Source organism: Rattus norvegicus, chromosome 16 (genome assembly GCF_021556685.1).
Source record: "Rattus norvegicus strain SHRSP/BbbUtx chromosome 16, alternate assembly SHRSP_T2T, whole genome shotgun sequence".
Classification (NCBI taxonomy): Eukaryota; Metazoa; Chordata; class Mammalia; order Rodentia; family Muridae; genus Rattus; species Rattus norvegicus.
The window spans coordinates 27,157,434-27,175,630 of NC_141549.1; the positions used below are offsets into that span (position 1 = coordinate 27,157,434).

An 18,197-nucleotide genomic window follows, 5' to 3' on the forward strand; every position below is an offset into this window, starting at 1 on the left:
GTGGTGGTGGAAGAAGGAGATGGCAGAGGCTGAGGCAGGAGGACTCTGAGTTTAAGGCAAGCTTCAATTGTATTGTGAGGCTCTTTCTCAAAAATCCAGAAGTAGCTACAGCAATGGGGTTCAGTAGGTAAAGGAGCTTGCCATCAAGTAGGCTAGTAGGTTGAGTTTGGTCTGCATGTGGTAGAATGAAAGAGAGGACCAAGTCCTGCAAGTCATCCTCTGACTTTCATGCTCACATCATGATGTGCACATGCGTGCACACATACATACATACATACATACACACACACACACACACACACACACACACACACACACACACACACACACGGATGTGCCAGCATAATTAAACTGTAAAAAGAATTCCAGAACCTACCCACAAAGAAACCTTAACCCATATATTTTTGTCAGTACAACAATGTGCTTTGCTTAGACCATTAGTGAGTTGGAAGCATTTCATCTATGAGGAAGGAAAGGCAATCTCTCTTGGGCAGGGCACAATACCATTTAGTATTTATAAAGTTGCCTGAGCGGGAGCAAGGGAACAACACAATACAAAGCCTCAAGAACTGGATGGTTAAAGCAGGTCGTTCCAGCCTTCCTTACATGACAAAACTGGCCTGTTTGGGGGTTGATCTATTACCTCTCCTGGTTTCTAGGAAGATAGAAAAATAAGTTAGTTTGGATTTGGTGACCCAGAACTTGAGCAGCTTAAGTGTCTCTGTCTTAGTTTGGTCTGCTGGTATCTTCATAAAGAAGTCTTTCTAAGTCGGTGTCTTTCCATAAATCTTTCTTAACAGTTTAGTGAGTAGGAAACTCTCGGCATGTCCTTCCTTCCTTACTACAACCCAGAAGACTCTTGCTGTCTACAGCAGCTTCCTCTGCTGCATGCCCCACTTTTCCCAAACAATGGCTTAACATGGAGTCAGTTAATGAACTCAGCAGGTGCTTGTCCCACAGCTTGACTTGGAAGGTTTGGGTTCTTTGCATAGTAGGTTGGGCAGTTCAATGGCTGCTAGAAACTCCATTTCTAAGATGGCTATTCATGTCATTGTCTGGTCAGCATCATATTCAGACTTGAAGTCCAAGAAGGTCTGATAACCAGAGGACCAAATACCCACCCACCAATCCTCCATGGACCACAATGTAGGCTGCCATTGTAACTGGACCTTGGGGGTTGGGGTGTCTATCCTAAAAGAACCAGCTGCAAGATACAGTATAGCCTGTTTGGACTTGGTCTTAGAAGTTACTTAGTATCACTTCTGTAGCTTTCTCTGGATTCATGCATGCATGGTTTATGCATACCTGGACACTCATATAAGCACGCGTGCGCACACACACACACACACACACACAGACACACACACACACACCTCACACACACATATATTAAAAATAAAAAAGTTTAGCTGAAGCAATGAGATAAGAACAGTTTCAGTAAGGAGTTAAATGAGTGAGAGCATGTCAATATTCTTCTCTTATTCTTCTTCCTAAAGAGGGTGAGGATGAAGGCAGTATGAGGTAGAACATGGTGTTTTTCCTATTCTTATATGTGACCTAATTTCTTTTTCTATATTTTCCAAAGTACAAGTTGTTACAATGCCATATACAAGACACAATGATATTTCTGTACAGCTAGGGAATCTCAGTGTGGCTCAGGGGATTGCCAACCATCAGCCTGGTCTCCATTCTTCTTTGGGATGCAGCCCTTTGCCTGCCATCTTGTTTCCTAGTAAATTGAGAAGATTTTACATCATTTAAAGTTGGTGGATGATAAGATCATATCCAGTGGAACCCATATGGGAGTTGTTCCCACATCCTGTCTGCAGGAAAACAGTACAATCAGAATGGTCATCTCCTATAATATCAAATGGCCACCTATAAGGTGAGACACAAACTCTTGCCATGGAGGGATGTTGTGAGGTGAGTGTTGTAAGGTCCCTCACTCTTGTACTTCCTGCATCATGTTCTGAATTGTCAAAGTTGTCATCAATGCATGGTGGAAATGCAGGATGGAATTGTAGTCTTGCTGGCCATGTCAGGCTTCACCACCCTGAGACCCTGAGCTCTCTTTTCAGGGTCACAGGGTACCTCCTGTAGTCATTTACCAATGATTTTTACTTAAACAAGAAGTAACAATGAGGTTTATCTTCATGACTTGCAACTGTAATAGAATAATAACAGTACTTTCTCTATATAATTGTTTTCTTTCTTTCTAAGAACTGAAACCCACTGGTTAGGTTAAAAGATAAGAGAATTGCACTTTCTTTGTATGACACATAAGACATTGTGGACAATCTTTCAGAAAAATTATTCATATTAGTACAGTAATGGTTGAAGAATATAACTGGGAGAGGGTAATATAGTCTAGTTTGTAATTTGTGCTAATTAACTGCTACAGAAATGCAGCTTAGTTAATTTCATCTTTCAATAATTGTGCCATACCTGTGCAGGAAGATTATTGCCATGATATGTACAAGATAATACATAGGACATTCTTTGAGAGAAACTTGCAAATGGAATTTTTAAAGCAAAATTTTTCATTGGCAGGAAGGGCAGGACCTCAATTGTGCATGCATTTCCCAAGTTTTTCCACTTAATAGAAATGGTGTGTGTATGTGTGTGTTTCACTGATCATACAGAGACAGATGATAATTAAATGTTCTGAAGAATTTGTCAAGGCATGATTATGGCTAACATTTAAAGTTCATGGCTCCAATCATGTCTGTTTTACTCTAGTAGAGCAAAAATTACAGAGGTCCTGGAGATCACAATGTATCCAGCCACAGTAACAATACTAAAACAATGTAGACAACATTTGAAATAGCATATTTGCATTTGTTACTTTCTTAGTCACCAAGACAAAAACAACATAACTGTCTCCAGGAGATTTCAGTTTGTTACAGTGGACCAGGTGTGGTGGCCAGCTGCTGCTTACATCTGGCGAACTAGGAAGCCTGGTGCCCCATCCAGAACCATAAGTGGGTATATACTTCAGGGGTCTGCCTTTCATGACCTACCTCTGCCAGCCAGCCTGAGTGTCCTAGAAGTTCTACAGCTTTCTCAAATAGCACCTTCAGCTATGGACCAAATGTTCAGACTTACAGATGGGCTCATGGAAGAAATTTCAGATTTAAACCATAGCACTAGTATGCTGGCTTATGAGTTCTATATGATTTTGTATTAGGTGGGAATCTCTGTGCACAGTCTAAGAAGTTGGTGTAATGCTAACTATTTAGATGCAGAAAGGGAAAGAGATGTTGCCATACACCCCATGTCTACTCTGACCACTGTTGTTGATCCCAAATAACTCTTTTCAAATCATCCTGGCAGTGGCACAGCAACAGATGACCATGCTGACTTCTGGGGCATTCCTTATTACCTTCCCAGGGTAGTTACTGGATTAATAATAACAGGATCTGGAGTTATTACTTCCCTGAAGGTTCTTTCTGTGACCAGCTTGTCTTCCCTTAGGGAGAGGGGTTTAAACTCCACATAAGCTTGATGTGACACGAATATCCACTGGAACTGGGTGTGGTGTGCAGAATGGAGTGGACTCTTTCTGTTCAACATGTAGGCTTTGCAGGTATTTCCTCTGATAGGCAGAGACATACTTCTTTGGACAGTCATTCCAATGTACCTCCCGGGAGTACTGGATTTGAGCAGGCAACACAAAGAGAAAAAATTGCTAGAACTTACTGCAGTAGCACCCTATTACCTCCGAGACTGCTGCTGTCCCTGATCCTGTGGCGCGCTACCTTGTGGGATAAAGTGATGGTGATTTTACCTATTCAAAAATGATGCCAGAGCTGGCAAAGTTTAGTTTCATCTTTTATTCTCAAAGGAGTCCTGGCCATGATAGACTACTTTGCAGTTGTCTCTAGGCTGCCACTTGTCTCCAGCTTTCTCTTTAGTCCTTTTTGTCTTGTCATCCTTGTCAGCCTCCTGGGTGAGTGCAAAGCTAGTCACTGACTTTGCCATTTTGCATTAACCAAGGATGATTCCTTTGCTGTGCGGCATTTCTGCAAAGGTCTGCATCCCTGCAGGTTGAAGGCCTGTGGTACCCTTCCCCCAGGGCATCTATGTACAGGATAACTTTGATGAATGAGTGTGGATAGACACTGTGATCAAGTGTAAGTTCCCAAATAGCCTCAGCGCAGTCAGGTGATCAGCTTCAGGCCACCTGGCTATGAACCAGGAAATGCTGAGCTTTAAAACTTGTGCTTCCTGCCTCTGCGATGACCTCCTTCCTCTCCCATGTGTCAAAGCCAGCCTTACAGTGAGATACCCTTGCAGAAGTATCGCACCCACCAGATCCAGACTCTTGCAGCAGAGAAGGGTCGCTGAGGACCCGTGGCACTATATGATTGTTCAGGACTGTCGGGGTACATTTGACTCCTTATTCTTTAAACTTCTGCTTCCACAGCCCAAGCTTCCAGAGTGCTAGGATTATAGACTTGTATCGTAATGGCTAGAACTTGAATTCAAAGCTTGTGCTCTAAGCTGTCACACAGGTGCATGTTATAGATACAGAATTACTTAATAATAATTATAATTAATAATAATAATAATATGCTTACTAAGGTCTCATTCAGACTATGTTCCTTCCGGTCAGGAAAGGTGTATACATATGTATAGTTATAGTTGTAGGGGTAGGGATGGAACCAATTTGTGGAGTGTGAAACTTGGGTGAATTGGTTTCTTAAACAAACAAACAAACAAACAAACAAACTCAACAACACAAAAAGAGGGGTTGACAAGAGGTAAAGGGAGTAAAAGAACTTGCCATGCAAGCCTGATGACCTAGCGTGGTCTCCATCTCTAGGACCACAGTAGAGAAAGCTCACCCTGGAAAGTTCTCCTCTGGCCTCTGTGCATGGGCCCATGACACACACATGCCCAAACCACCGCGCTAACACTTAAAACAAAAGGACACAAATATAAAACTAGGTATTAAACAATGGGAAATCACAACCATCTTAAGGGTCTAGAGAAGTCCTGGAAGTTTGGAGCCTTGGAGCCTTGCTTTCCTTCTCAGTTCTTTCTCAGGAAGTTGATCAGGAGAACTTACATAATGGGCTTTGGCCAAGAACCTCACTTTCCTTCTCTTTTCTCTCAAATTTACTAATCTGGGAGATCATAAAGATGGTGCCAAGTTCTCGAACGGAAATTCTGTGGTGCTTAATATCCATTTTTGGTGAAATGTAAAGTCTTAATTTATAAAGCTCTGAAATCTGTGTAAAGTTCAATTATCTCTTCAGAAGCATGGTGTGCCTCTGCATTATTCTATTTTTGTTGGCTGCATTCAGCATTATCTTTTTGTTTCCTTGTCAAATTTTAAATGTTCAGCCTCATGTAGTTATTTTCAATTTTTTTTATGGAAGGCATCATATGTATTTCCCCTGTAATCTTTTCTAACTGAATCTGCTTAAGTATATAGAAATGATGTATGTACATATGTATGGGATTAAACCCCATGCCTTGCACATGCTAAGCAAGTTCTCTATATCTCTATATACTATACAGAGCTATAGCTCTGGCTCTAGAAAGACTACTTTGGAGGCTCCAAGTCTTCTAGAAAGAAGTAGCATTTTCTACTTTCACTAATGTCTCACCAAAGTCAATAGTTTAAATATTTGGTCAACAATGAGTCCTTAAAAAACTTTTTCCTACCTTTTGAAACCCATTTTTGGAGTGGTTTCTAGAAATAAAATCTTGATACTCTAACAACTGGCCATTGTCCTTGGCCTTGGTCATTCCTGGCAAGGTTTCTTGTCATGGTGATTGTTATTGGGGGAGAGCAGGATAAATCAAGGATGCACAGACAGATGAAATTGTTATAAATTATTGAGGGCCAGACAAAGTGGGAATCCTACAGCACATATTAGTCTGTAGCATAGATCTGACTCTGTAACTTGATCTGTCATTGAGTTTGATGGCCACTTATCAGGGCCACTTCAGGAGACAAGGTAGACTTACTCTACCTGCATCTCACTGTATGAAGTTCACAGGTGAGCTCATGGATGTCCTTAAGGTTTGCATGTTTGCCTGGAAGCCTTCTCCTATGGACAGGCGTGTGTGTGTGTGTGTGTGTGTGTGTGTGTGTGTGTGTGTGTGTGTGTCTCCTGTATCCAGATGCAGAGCACTCTTGTGCTTATCCTTCCCCGAGCTTTTAGAAAAGGTTACATAAACCGATGTGGGCAGACAGGCATGTCCTGGGTTCAGCCGCCATACTCAGGTTGCGCTGTGGCATGCCCTTGAACCACACAGAATAACTAAATCTGCATTTGTAACTTATCCAAGGCTTAGGCTGATCTCAGTTGAATATGGTTTTACATTTAGGCAGTACGGTCTGTGGGTTCTCAACCACAGGTGTCTTAGTGAGAACTTCTGTGGACTCTGGGACCGGAGCACCAAGGAGGGCACAGAAAGGTGACCCCATGTCTTAGATTATGACAACGGTCTTCTTTTGGATCTCTTGTATGGGTGTGGAACACAGGGACATTTTTTCTAATGGGTATTATGCTGCTGGGTACTGGTTGACAGATTATTTCTAGTTAAGAAGATTGCTTGGGGAGGGAAGAAAGTTTGGGAACCTATTACCAAGCTTCCTGATTCTTTTCTTGGCATACTACGACGAGACAAGCCCATTATTGACACTTGCTAGCCCTGGGGCTGTTCACATGTCATGCCTGTCTAATCATTTTCAAGTTACATCAAGCAATCTACAAGTCAAGTCTTATGCATCTACCTTTATAAACACCTTCCTAATGACCTGGAAAGCCAGGTCCAAATTTAGATTCAGCAGCAACCTTCAGTTGCTCTTCAAAATCTCCCTGTTTGTGTGTTAGAGAGAGGGGTAGGTGTACACATCTGTAACTGCAGGTCTGAGTTTATGTACAGCTGCCTACTAATGGCTTCCTTTCCCAAAGTGATGGTGTGGTTTATGCTCATAGAACTGGAAGGAGCTGTAACAAGTATCAGGGAGGATAATGTGGTCCAGAAAATGGAGTAGATTCTGCTGGGCTCATCCTGGGCCTATGTTATGGAGGAAGTATCAATGGGAATCATGAGGCATGTTGCCTAGAGCATGGGCAAGCCTCTTGGTCAACCTAAGATACAGAGTTTCAAGTCTGTGTGTGAGTGGAGAGAGCAGACGTGAGGCTGAAACCTTGTCCAAGTATGTGAGATGCTGAATGTAAATGTCTACCACCCCGATTTGGGAACGGTAGGATGTGCCAAGCTGATTTTAGAAGAAATCTCTTATTGACTCTGGGGTTGTATACCTACAGATCTATCACTTGCCTCATGTAGACCCAGAGGGCACATCCTGTATTTTTCATTTGCCCCTCTCTTCTGTGTCTCTCCTGAGTCCTTCAGGCCTCCTGTAGCCTTCTGCTGTGACTGGGCAGTACCAAGGACAGGGACCCTCCTTTCCCCTCTGTGCCTCTATCACCTCCCTGATTTACACATCTGTTCTCCACTTCCACTTTCTGCCCCAGTATTCCATTTTTTTCCACTCAGTTTCATTTTTATTTTCTAGACTTAACTTGACTGAAAGCTTCTTTAGCTGCCGTGGAATGGGCAGTGGGTGTCTTTATAGGGATGCAGGGGGATACTTGCCTTGCTAGTATCATTATTGTATTTAGATCCTTTAGTGGTAGAAAGAATTTTGTGAGGTCACATGGAAACTATCCCTAACAACACTCTCCTTGGAGAAGGTGCCAGTCTAGTTTCAGAAACCTGATTTACGAGTGAACTTTGGGACAAAACAAACTTATCGTTGGGCTGTTACTTTTAGAATATTTTAGCATCTGAGAAGGTACTTGGCATACTTAGGTTTGGTAGATGCATTAAATATGTTTTGAATTGGTGAGGCCTCCTCCAGCTCCAAAGATCTGAAGATTTCAGTTCGCTTCTCTCATTTTGTACAAGTGAGGAAACAAAGATTAGAAAACACAGAAATTCAAACAGAATAATCTTGGGAACCAATTTTCTAACTGCATCCTGTCTCTCTTTTATTTACTATTAAAATCTAAGGGTGTCTTTTGGTCCTCCAGAAGGGTCTGCATGAGCTCCTGTAAGTTGGCCAATAGCACAGAGGCAGAAGGGGGAGCATGAGGCCTTGAACTGGTGCACAGGGATACATAGGGCTGCTGCTAGGTTTATCTCTGCATGAGGGTGAAGGGCAAAGAGTGAAAGGTGAAGTTGCTAAAATGTTACCAGAAATAGAGTTTCTTGAGTTTAAATGTGACTTGTGGGTCATTTGATGAGTCCTGTGATTCTTATCAGTAAATTAAAATGAGATTTATTTATCTGCATTTTTCTCTGTGTCTGTGTCTCTGTCTCTATCTGTGTCTCTGTGTCTCTGTCTCTCTCTGTCTCATATATATATATGTATATATATATATATATGCTGCAAAGCTATAAAATAGAAAGCATCTATTCCTCTGAGCTTTATGGAGTTCATCTTCCATGGCACCAATTGCATAACATTTATGTGGCTTTTCCTCCTCTTTAAGTAGGGATAATAGGAAGGACTATTTAATCCTTCTCTTAGGTGATGGAAATGGATGACTCCCAGCTCTACACTGACCCTTAATAAATATCACTAAATGCAGTGGCTTCTATCATTGTCAAAGCTGTTATTGTAACCTGGGCCTCTTGCTCACTGCCAGAAGTCTCTCTCTGCTCCCTCACAGGCTTCTTTGTCCTCTCTGAATCCTCCTCAGTCATTTGATTGTATTGGCTGCTCCTCCAGGGGAATGTGAGTCATGTTCTGAAGTGCTTTCATTCACAGGTCAAGAAAGCATACTTTTTTCCCTTTTTCAGTGTTTAAAGATTTTTTTATTTTTTTAGAGTATAAGACATAGCTGTGATACTTCTTTGTTGCCATGGAATCCTAACCTTGGGTTTTTATTTTGATGTCTCTTTTTGTAGCATTTGTCTTAGACCCTCTGTCTCTAAGCTGAAGTAGAAGGGTCTTTCTTGAACTCACTTACACTTCAATTCCGTGCCTTATTGGCATCAACTTCCATAACCAGTAACTGCTCAGCTATAAGAATGAAATGATATTGAGTTTTACAGAGTGACTACCCTTCTTAAACATTTGCTAATACAGGGCCAGAGATGGTGTTATTTAAAAGTATATTCATAACACTCATGAAATTCGCATTGTACACATTGTCTCCTGTTATTAATTTTTATAATAAGCTGTTTGAATTTATTCCTTCAGTGCTATGCTGTGGGTTCCTAGAATAATATCTAGCCAGGATAGACCATACATGCTTGATGAATGAATGAACTGAAAGAGAAAGGATATATAGTCTTAACTAAAAGGATGATGGTATTGTTATTTCTAATCTTTTCCAAAACATTATATTAGAGGAAGGATAAGAGATGAATAACTAGTGGTCTTAGAGTTAGCTCCATAGGTCCACTTTTTTTTTTATTTTTTTTTTTTCGGAGCTGGGGACCGAACCCAGGGCCTTGTGCTTGCTAGGCAAGCGCTCTACCACTGAGCTAAATCCCCAACCCCTTAGGTCCACTTTTATAATACCACAGTAGAATCTGATGGATTTATTTCTGGCTCTTACCAACCTAAATGTGGTTGTTTGAGTCACATCAGACCATTACCATGTATAGGTGTGAAAATTAAATGTAGGAACAACACCCAACTTTCACTATTGTATACAATAATACATCTTGAAATTTGAGGAAGATGAGGGGTACAAAGCAGTACTGAAGTCAGTATAGACCACACTGGACATAACAAGGATGCCCTACCATAATTGTCATAGAGCCATCATTGTTCTTACCTGCCCCCTGCTTCCAAGGATCCTTCTTACTGATATCTGTTTTGTGAATAGGTCCCTTGATCATGAATGACAGATTGAAGAGTTGCCATGTGGATCTACAGTCCTCAATGTGAGAAGCTTTAAACAATCTTTTCTATGGCTGGAATCCTCAAATGTTCTACTTAATTGCCTCTGGAGCATCACCAGGTTGGTTGTGAAGACTCTGTCTTCATTAGTTTTCTCATAAAATACCCGACAATTTAAAGAAGGAAACCTTTATGTTGACTCATAGTTTGAGGATACAGTCCATCAGGACAGGGGAGTAATAACAGCAAGACATTGTATCTATAATGGGAAACAATGTGCTAAACACACTTTCTCTTTTCATTTCAGCCCATAGAATCGTGCATCTCATACTCATAATGGCTCTTTCCACTTTAGTTAATGTAATCTAGAAACTACCTCTTAGACACATTCAAGAGTTTGTTTCCATGGTGATTCTAATCCTACCCAGTTTCCAATCAATATTGGCCATTCAAGATGCACAGCTAAGAGACTTAAAGCCAGACCTGCAATGTGGTCTCTCAAATCCATACTGTCTTGTAACTGAGTCTGTTTGCAGTGAGTGTATGAGTTGACCAACTGAGTCATCCATACTACCGTAGAAGTTCTCTCAGAGTCTGCATCCTCTTACTTGAAAGGCCAAGAGGATGTTTGCCTCCTGCTTCTTCTAAGGTAGCATTGGAGAGGAACAAATATTTAAGATTACTTTTACTTCTAATTAGCACTGGACTATAGGTTTTTGATGAAGCATGAAAGACAGGCTCACAACTTAGCATCTCCTAGTTTCTCCTTAGAGAAACTATTATTATTCAGTAGCATGTCCCCATAATGAGCCATTTTATATGATAAATAATTGCTATATTCTGTTGCCATTTCCCTTTTTCTTTCTGGAGTTTAGCCTTTTCTTGTTTTCCAAGCTTTGTGCAAGTCTTATTTAGTTTCTTTCTTCTTTTTGTGGCAGTTTAACATGTTTCTTTTAAAAAACAAGAGCAGAGGTTTAATCATGCTATTGACTAGAATTTAAGATAAGTAGTTTATAAACTATTGAGATCTATTTCTGTCTTGGATTTCAAGACAAAAATATTATGCAGTTGTCACGTTCACATGACTAGAAAGAGACAACAATGAAAGTGATTTTGCATTGACTCTGCAGGCTGTCTACGTTTGCTAATAGTATTCTTTTGCTGTCCAGATTGCATGGTGCTTTTCAGTATCTTAAAAGCATTCAGAGATGCATTGGCACCTTGCAAGGAAGGTGCTAAATATGTCTGAGATATTACTCACTCCTGTTTGTAGAAGGAAGCTTCAGTGGGAGGGAAACATTTCCAGGCATCCGTAAAGCTGGATGAAAGGCAGGGTTCTTCATGAATACCCTGCAATTTTTTTTTGTTATTTATTAATCTAGAGGGTAGTTATTGCTTGTTTCTCTTGGTACCGGTTTCTGTGCTATTTAGGCATGGAAGGAAGACTTCTGTACCATAAAACGTATTTCTGCTACGTAAAGAAGCTGGTGGTAGAGCAATGGGGAAGCCTGAGCACTTCTGTGAGGCTGATGAAAAGATTGTCAAGTGTGGGTGGTTGAGAAGCTTGATGAGGGAGGGAGGGAGGAAGGGAGGGGGGAAGGGAGGGAGGGAAGGAAGGAAGGAGAGAGAGAGAGAGAGAGAGAGAGAGAGAGAGAGAGAGAGAGAATTGGAGTACATTTGAGAAGCTCCTGGACTGTATATTAAAGGTACTGATATACTTAACACCATGTTTCTCCTTCTATACAAGCTCATATCTTTACTTTTCCCATCACACACACACACACACACACACACACACACACACACACACACATGTGCTCACATACATGCAAACGTATTCAAAAACAAGAAAAATCTAATTGCCTCAGAGAACAGAACAGAACAGTGAAATAATATGGTGTGCTTATGAATTGGAATTCTCCATGGTCATTAAAATCATACTGTGAATTAATATTTAATGGTTTGAGGATTGCTTGTCACATTTTGGATGTAAAAATTAAAAGTGTGATGTAAAATATGATATCAGTTTGCTAATGTTTTGCTCTCAGTTTGATCTGCTGTACTGTAGTAATTTGTGTCTCCCCTCCGCCTAGTCTTGTCTATCTATCCTTACTAGCCCTTGATCTTCTTGCAGTCTTTTTTGCCTTCTTACAAACTGCCACCTTCACTTGTTTCTCCTGAACAAGTATAAGTTATTAGAGGCAGAGACTTTTATATGATTTCTTTACAGTGACCTCAAAAGCTAAGAACAGTCAGTACCTGGCAACTCAGACTAAACAATGACGAACAAATTGATAACAAAAATAAAGTTAAATTATAATATGATTGGTCATACATCTATTTTTTTGAGTCTTATGTTTTTCTATGATAAACATGCAATTCCTCTGTAGTTAGAGCCGAGAAAGGCTACACATGCATTCCTCATATCGCCTGAAAGAGGTTATCTTTGGGAATGACTGAATGCATGACTGAAGAGGGCAGAGTCAAATCCTTCCGGTTGAATGTAGACAGATCTTTGGAACTGTTGTGTCAGGTCTGGGTTCTGGGTTGTCTAACCATTGGGTCTTAAGTCTATCTTTGTCTTCTGTGCCCGCCATCTCCATCATTTCCCTTTCCTGAGCCTACATGCTGATTCCTGGACTCCATGCTGTTCATGCTAAGGGCTGCCCTCAAACCTTGTCTGTGTCTTCTTCCTTGGTTTGTTGTTTGGGTTATCATTTGAACATCTATATTTTCTTTGAATGCGAATTTATATCCTGCTCCCTTTTCATGAATTTCTGTGCTCATCATCTCTTGAATTTTCCTGGCAGCTGTAGAATGTGTCAGGTCCTCAGTGCAATGCCCCCAGCTGCAAGGCAACCACGTCTACCACTGTTAGCTGAAGCAGCCAAAAAGCTATGTCCGATGGGAGCCCAGTGGAATCTGGCTCGTCTATTTTAAGCCAGAAACCAACCATAGAAACACTTAGAGAACATATGCTTTTCTTGTCTCTTGTGTTACCTTTTTTTTTCTTCCTTCAAGCACATGACAAGCTGTTCGAGAAAGAGCTTTCTATTTTCTACTTTTCTTCAGTAGTGCAGAAGCTCTTCTGGTCTTAGAGTTTCCGTATGTTTGAGTTAGTGGATACTTGGATTCCTGTACAGAACGTAGACATGGTTTCTGACCTTTCACAGATGACATTAGAGTAGTTTAGGGTGACTTGAGTGCCTTTGGAGACACTATATATGTATACACATATATATTTAATGTCAGATTGTTATCAATATTTAAAATGTAATAAACAAAAGCTGTAACCTCCTGTTAAAACGGTATCATTTTGTTCAGAGGCATAGATTGATTTTGGGGAAGAAGGATATTACATAACAGAATCGTCAATTCAATAAAGGCTTATTGAGATTCTGTTGTTTATGACTGCAGCCAGCAAGTGAAGGAAATTGTAGAGATCAGCTAAAAATGGTCCATGGACAATACAAACCAAAGACCTATTGTTGAATACTTCAAAGAGGAAGCAGTGACTCAGGAATAGGCAAACATTCGTGGACATTATGATGCACATGGAATTATGAAAACATTAGTAGGTGTAGACTGTTGCCTGGTGGAAACAAAAGATTGCACAGGAGGGTAAGAACGGCAAGAAAGAATAGGAAGAGGGCCTTTTGTGAGGCTTGTTGCTCATGGGCAGGATTTCATGGACAGACATATGAAATAGTGGGAGATAAGATGAAAATACCTTCATCAAAAGCAACTTAGGGGAGAAAGGGCTTATTTTATCTCCCAGATTCTATGCTCTTGCTTTAGGGAAGTCACAGCAGTAGGTGCTGGAAATATCTAGTCATATCATATTTAATGTCATAAATGAATGACTAGTACTCAGGCTTTCCCACTATTATATAATTAGGACCTCAAGCCAGGGAATAGTACTGCCCACAGTGGACTGGGTTTTCCCAGTCCACTCAAGACAGTCCCTCAGAGATACTCTCACAGACCAAGTGATCTGGATGTCCTTCATGGGAATTCTCTTCCCAAGTGATTCTAGGTTGTGTCAAGTTGACAATCAAAACTGACCATTTCAACAGGTTTAGGAAACACATGGAAGGAAGGAAGACTTCTGGGCTGGAGTAAGCACGCCTATGTTCAGCCTCCTAAGGGATCATTGGAGGTCCAATATCAGAAACAAGGTTTAAAAGAAAAGATTAAATTTCCATTGTGTTTGACAAAAGATTCCCAGAGGTTGTCAAAATTTTTGGTATTTGTGATAGTGTCCTTTTCCTCCAGAATTCAATCATTAAGGGAAGGTCTAAAATCCAAGGGGAAAAATTTTTATAGACAGCATTATAAAGCTTCTTCTTGTCTTCTGTGTTCCTAATAACACAGCTGAACTAGACCTTGGATCTGCAAATTGACTCCAACAACTATTGAGAAAATAGGGGTTAATCTTAAATGACTCTATTTATTTAAGCTATGTAATAACTAATCAAAATGCTTTTACCTAGAGTCTGTGAATGTGTCTTTAAGAGGCCCACTAGAGCTGGGATTGTTTTCAGATTTTGCATACTGTTTGTGATTTTCAGAATGTTGTCAATATGGTCAATATAATATAGATGTTCATTCAGCATTCTGGTTTCAATGCTGCTTTAGTTTATTTAATTGTGCACAAGTTGTTTCATAACCAATAAATAGTCATCCATATAATTTTTGACATTTTTGAAATTTAAACATAGTTACTGGAAGTTTACAAATTAAGTTTATGTTATTATTTATTAATTATTTGAGTTTTCATAGTATTTCAGTTATGTTATTCCTTTCAAAGGTTACTTACAATAATTATATTTACTTCAAGTAGATTAATCATTTAGATGTATAGAACTAAGTCTCCGAGTTTGGGTTTATTCATGAAGTCATGTATCAGTTAAAATTCTCTTATATTAAGCTTAAGTCCAAGTGGATCCAGGACCTCCACATCAAACCAGATACACTCAAACTAATAGAAGAAAAACTGGGGAAGCATCTCAAACACATGGGCACTGGAAAAAAATTTCCTGAACAAAACACCAATGGCTTATGCTCTAAGATCAAGAATCGACAAATGGGATCTCATAAAACTGCAAAGCTTCTGTAAGGCAAAGGACACTGTGGTTAGGACAAAACGGCAAACAACAGATTGGGAAAAGATCTTTACCAATCCTACAACAGCTAGAGGGCTTATATCCAAAATATACAAAGAACTCAAGAAGTTAGACCGCAGGGAGACAAATAACCCTATTAAAAATGGGGTTCAGAGCTAAACAAAGAATTCACAGCTGAGGAATGCCGAATGGCTGAGAAACACCCAAAGAAATGTTCAACATCTTTAGTCATAAGGGAAATGCAAATCAAAACAACCCTGAGATTTCACCTCACACAAGTGAGAATGGCTAAGATCAAAAACTCAGGTGACAGCAAATGCTGGTGAGGATGTGGAGAAAGAGGAATACTCCTCCATTGTTGGTGGGATTGCAGACTGGTACAACCAATCTGGAAATCAATCTGGAGGTTCCTCAGAAAATGAGGACCCAGCTATACCTCTCTTGGGCATATACCCAAAAGATGCCCCAACATATAAAAAAGACATGTGCTCCACTATGTTCATAGCAGCCTTATTTATAATAGCCAGAAGCTGGAAAGAACCCAGATGCCCTTCAACAAAGGAATGGATACAGAAAATGTGGTACATCTACACAATGGAATGTTACTCAGCTATCAAAAACAATGACTTTATGAAATTCATAGGCAAATGGTTGGAATTGGAAAATATCATCCTGAATGAGGTAACCCAATCACAGAAAAGCACACATGGTATGCACTCATTAATGAATGGCTATTAGCCCAAATGCTTGAATTACCCTAGATGCACAGAACACATGAAACTTGATGGATGATCAAAATGTGAATGCTTCACTCCTTCTTTAAAATGGGAACAAGAATACCCTTGGGAGGGAATAGGGAGACAAAGTTAAGAACAGAGGCAGAAGGAACACCCATTCAGAGCCTGCCCCACATGTGGCCCATACATATACAGCCACCCAATTAGACAAGATGGATGAAGCAAAGAAGTACAGGCTGACAGGAGCCGGATGTAGATCTCTCCTGAGAGACACAGCCAGAATACAGCAAACACAGAGGCGAATGCCAGCAGCAAACCACTGAACTGAGAACAGGACCCCCGTTGAAGGAATCAGAGAAAGGACTGGAAGAGCTTGAATGGGCTCGAGACCCCATATGTACAACAATGCCAAGCAACCAGAGCTTCCAGGGACTAAGCCACTACCTAAAGACTATACATGGACTGACCCTGGGCTCCAACCTCATAGGTAGCAATGAATATCCTAGTAAGAGCACCAGTGGAAGGGGAAGCCCTGGGTCCTGCTAAGACTGAACCCCCAGTGAACTAGACTGTGGGGAGGAGGGCGGCAATGGGGGGAGGATGGAGAGGGCAACACCCATAAAGAAAGGGAGGGGGAGGGGTTGGGGGATGTTGGCCCAGAAACCAGGAAAGGGAATAACATTCAAAATGTAAATAAGAAATACTCAAGTTAATAAAAAAAAAAACAAACAAAAAATTCTCTTATATTATTTAAATTTTGAACTTATTCTTTACCTTCTTTTAAAAAGTTCTTCAGTATATTCAGAAAATGATTAGGAGACTCATGCCAAATGCTTGATTATTTTTCTAGAAATGTGTGTATTTTTATAATTGTGTAATTGTGTAATTGTGTGTGTGTGTGTGTGTGTGTGTGTGTGTGTGTGTGTCTGAGATGGGGACTGAGTGCGCAGAGCAAATTAAGATGTGATTGACCCCAAAATATATCTTATTCTAGAGAAGATGCAACATTGAAGGGCAATTTCTTATTACTTTATAAACCTTAAAAAAAGTTGTTGACTGCAAGCAATGTCCTAGTAGATATAAGATTATGGCCACCAAAGCCTAATGACCTGAGTTTGGTCCCCAGAACCCATGTTGTGGAAGAAGATAACCAATTCACACAAGTTGCCCTCTGCCTCCCACACGAGAGCTTTGGTACACACAAATAAATAAATGAAATTACAAATTAATGCTAACATTTTTGACTCTGTCATGTTTGTTTTTCTTTCTTTTATTAAAATAGGACAGTGTACTTGTCAAAATTACCTTTTCTTGGGCCGGTTAGCAAGCTTGTACATTAGTTGCTTTTTTCTCTCTTACAGTCTTGCAGCTTCCATTTCTAATATTTGAAAATTTAAAATTCTTTAGTTCAACTTAACTACTTTCACTTTTGGAGACATTGGCTCTGATTTGCACTTTAATTACATTCATTTTAAATATTTAGTTGGAGAAAAATCTCATGACCAGTCGGAGAGTTTAATACGTTTTTCACATGTTTTGTTGAATGTTTGAATTTATGCCCATGCTTAATGCTCCTGTAATGAAAATATATGGATGGAATAATCTTCCATTCCATGCTCTGTTCTGTGAGTTATAGTGATTTATGGCCCATGCTTTTCACATTCTGTCTGATGAAGCAGTAAATGATCTTTTCGGCTTTTGAAAGGGTTCCTCATTCTGAGGGCAGACATTGGGTTTTGTGTTTCAAATACCTTTTCCTTCCTGTCATTTAGTGGTTATGCTCCATGAAGGGCCTTGACCCCCTTGCACTATCCATTATACATGGCTCAAGGGAGGTGTCACAGACACTAGTCTTCCATTGTCATTCATTACTGTTTTCTCATGGTGTCAATCAAAAGTTCAATTACTACATTCATAAGATCCCAAGGTAGATTAGAAATCAACACACATTGGGAAGACATGTTAACATATTGGTTAACATATCTGAAGAGAATAGGGAGAAGTAGAAGAAATTTTGATTTGTTTTTCATGGGAACTTCGATGTGTTATTTAACTTTTCTGAGGTGCTATTCTATTACTGTGAGGTAAGGGCAATAGATGAGACATTTCTCATCCCCACCTGATTTCTAGCACTACTATTTGGTGGCTGCAGAGATCTAGTGAGGAGGGCTTTGGAACTGTGAAGAGTTCCCTTCCCTTCCTCCAGTTTGGAGATTTGATTTCATGAACTTCTGAGGGCAGCAAGCACTTCCTGGTATCCACAGGAACAAAGGGAAGAATTTTAAAGGCTGTAAAGTTATACTTGATAAACAACTTGATATAGATCTGAAAGGAGTTAAAATTACCTAAATGTGGACTGCCACACAAGAGCTGACACACATGCACACGCACGTGCGCACACACACACACACACACACACACACACACACACACACACACACACAACCCAAA

The 18,197-nt window shown here is 40.2% G+C and overlaps 1 protein-coding gene across 11 annotated transcripts in view; it reads left to right on the forward strand.

The window, feature by feature from the left end:
* Csgalnact1 (chondroitin sulfate N-acetylgalactosaminyltransferase 1) overlaps positions 1 to 18,197 on the forward strand; it is a 342,493-nt gene that overhangs the window by 72,029 nt on the left and 252,267 nt on the right. For 10 of the 11 annotated variants that reach the window (NM_001436648.1, NM_001436645.1, NM_001436646.1 and 7 more), the window contains 1 exon segment: positions 9,870 to 10,004. The gene's annotated coding sequence lies outside the window, so the exon portion shown is untranslated. 11 annotated transcript variants of the gene reach the window in all.